This window comes from Homarus americanus, unplaced genomic scaffold (genome assembly GCF_018991925.1).
Source record: "Homarus americanus isolate GMGI-L3 unplaced genomic scaffold, GMGI_Hamer_2.0 scaffold58678, whole genome shotgun sequence".
In the NCBI taxonomy this organism is placed as follows: domain Eukaryota; kingdom Metazoa; phylum Arthropoda; class Malacostraca; order Decapoda; family Nephropidae; genus Homarus; species Homarus americanus.
This window is the reverse complement of record NW_024728271.1, coordinates 203,871-207,318: the sequence shown is the minus strand read 5'-3', so window position 1 is coordinate 207,318 and position 3,448 is coordinate 203,871.

The window sequence follows — 3,448 nt, the reverse complement described above, 5'->3', positions numbered from 1 at the left end:
ACCTAACCTAACCTAACCTAACCTAACCTAACCTAACCTAACCTAACCTAACATAAAGAAACAGGAATTAAGGTGATTTCTCCTGGAAAAAACTATTTAGGAGCTTGGCCAACACTGCACTCGACTGCCTACACTTCCCCAGTGGTAAATTTAGTCGCTGATTCACGGTTTGATAGACTGGTGGTGGTTTTGGGCTCGATCCTACGACCATAGAAGTTGGCGGCGAGCTCTGTATCTAATCGTCCACCTCACTCACTCCTTAACGACCACGTATAATCTAACTAAAGTCACCTTAACAATCCTGGGAATCCGAACAGCAGGAACGAGACTTCGAATAACTGGAATGAATCCCCGAACACCTGGAACGAATCTCCGAACAGCCAGAACGAATCTCCGAACAGCTGTAACGAGGCACTGTAATATCTCTCATCTGGGGTTCGATACAGTTTTGAACAAGAATTATTAAAGTACAGTGTAACATCTATTCGTGATCTGTACCAATGAGTTTTTTTTTTATTCAATCCAACCAGACTGTATTCTGTACTGTACACGCTCCCAGCAACACCTGATCTGTAAGTGGACGCAGGCAACACTTTTTTGGGGGGGTGGCAGAATTATGTGTGTTGAGACTAGTATTTGTGGTCAAAGAAACTCCATTAGTGTTGTAAAAACTCACTGGGTGAAAACTTTGTCATGAAACTTAGCATGAACAATAGAACGTTCTTTATTAAATGAGAAGCAATACAAAGATATACAAGAAAGAATTATAGCGAAGGTATTTAAATAGTATATCTAAAACGATAAATAAAGTGAAATAAAAATAAAAATACCGTACTGGAAATAATAAGATGGTGAGCTATAGTTTATATGACATTATGTAAATATGTAAATAGATCAATGAATTAATGTATAAATTATTTTGAAATTGTGGAGTAGTGTATTATTTATTTTAAGGTGTACATGAGTGAGTGAGTTGGTGAGTGTATAAAATACGTGAGTCACAGATCTCCGAATAATCGTTTATGTATTTAACTTAACATCAGGTCCCAGTATGAAATCCTCTTACAGAACAGAAAAACATTTATCATAATTTTATGTAATAAAACTTCGATTTTTTAAAGTATTGTTTAAGTATAATTATAAAGTAATTGGTTAAATTTCATGCATTTATAAACGTTAGAAAAATTTACAATGATTTGTAGACTTTATTGTAAGTATATAAGTGTGAATATACAAGTATTGTAAATTTTCATACAGCGTGATTATACTGTACTGTGTATGTAAATTTATATTAAGGCGAGTCTAAATTTGTTTTTGGGAGATAATAAACCTTGAGAGTAATAGAAATTAAAGCATTGGGGTAGACGATTATGTTTGGAATAACTTATTACATTAGCATATAAATATATAATAACAGGGTAGGTTATTTCTTGTGTGAATTAAGTCGATTGGTGTGTGTGTGTGTGTGTGTGTGTGTGTACACAGGGTGGTGTAATGCGTCTAGTGTAGCAGCATTATGCTTGCTTCCTCTCGTTTTCAGCTACCGCCTCTGGCTAGCCTTCGTGACAAACAGGGAAGCAACTTCCATAAGTTCTCCCCTGCCAGGACACAGCCTCTTCACCACCAAGACTTCTGCTGTGCCTCCTCGTGGCAACACACGGTAACTGGGTGCCTCACAATCCCAGGCTATACCAGCAGGGGATCTCGAAGCAGCAGTGGGCCCCAGAGGGACGGAACATAGACCCACTGGCATGTGGACACGTCCTGGCGCCTACCAGCCACTGCCCCACTGCCTTGCAGTAGGTATAAGGCTATGGGAGTAGACCCCAAACGAAAAATCTGCGGTGGAGCCCCTCATCAGGCAGACATGCTTACAGAGCTCCAACAAGAAGAGGTAACCAACATAGGAACCCAACAACTACACTGCGGATGAAGGCAATGCAAGATGGACAGGTTACTAAGGCGAAACCCAACAAACTGAGCTATCGGCAGTCTATTGCAACTCTCCCTCTCCCCAGTCGTTGCAACACTTACACCACTGGATCAGGAAAAGGGAGAGCCAAGATGTGTGGTTGCAGCCTGCACTCCTGCCTCACCACATAAATCAACTCCACGCAGCCATCATCCAGCTCATCATACTTCTCATCTTCATCAAAACCCCTATACCCCCAAAAGTCCTATGGAGACGGATGAGTGGCGATGGGGACAGGCAGAGGTGACTGCCGGGAGTCTCTAGTCACAACTCTGCACATAGGCGGCATAGATAAGATGGTCGTTTATGCACTGAGATCTAGGCAGCATTGCAATCCGGTCCTGTTTGTGCGTCTGAGCAGCCCTTTCGAGGAACCGCTCTGCTCACCCCACATGGGGAGGGGGCTAGAAAAGGTGCCCTAAACATAGCCTGCCTAAAGAACCAACCTGAATGGGCAACCGCACCCAGTAAGGTCATCCTTATGTGGTCGAAAACAAACTCATATTCACAGATACAAACAAAAACGAACTATACAAACTCTTATGGTCGCTGCATGGAATGTCAGGACCCTTCTGGATACTGGCACAAATGTCGTCCTGAAAGAAGAACTGGTCTTATGGCAAAAGAGATGGCTAGGTATAACATCGACATAGCAGCCATTAGTGAGTCCCGACTCCCAGATGAAGGTCGACTCACAAAGCGGGGGTCTAGCTATACCTTCTGGAAGGGAAAGCCTGCTGCAGAGAAAAATTGCATTTATGCAGTTGGTTTTGCCATCCGACAATGCATCCTACACAGGCTAACTGAAATGCCTGTTGGGATCAACGAGCACCTCATGATGCTTCGAGTCCCACTGAATCACTGACGTCATGCCTTCTTCATCAGTACATACGCCCCAACACTGGATGCAGAGGATGACATCAAGGAGGCCTTTTACCACAACTACCACTACGATACCCTGATCACAACAGTAGCCACGAATCTACAACATACCGTATCTGTAACAACAAAGGCAAGATCACCTACAATAGTTATAACAAGAATATGGATTATAACAACAATAGTAACGTCTGTGGCGGTAATAACAGCAGCAGTAGGGGGAGAGGGTGGGGGAGGAGGTGGGGGGGCAATGGGGGATGGAGGAGGGGGAACACGAGAGGAGGCAGGAAGAGGGTGGTGGGGTGGTCAATACAAGTCAGCTGTTCGGAAGGGTCAGGTCGTATTCACCTGCCCGGCCGGATATAGTGACCTCGGCGGCTCTCTCTCTCTCTCTCTCTCTCTCTCTCTCTCTCTCTCTCTCTCATTTAACTCATTCACTATCTTGATAATACTGAAATATGTTGTTGTTTTAGATACTTGAAATTGTCAAGAATAAATAAACATGGGGAAAAATGTCGTAGGCACAGGAAACGTAAATATCTTATTGTATTTATTTTTTATAAACAATTTTAAAATGTACTTTTAATAGATGTGTTT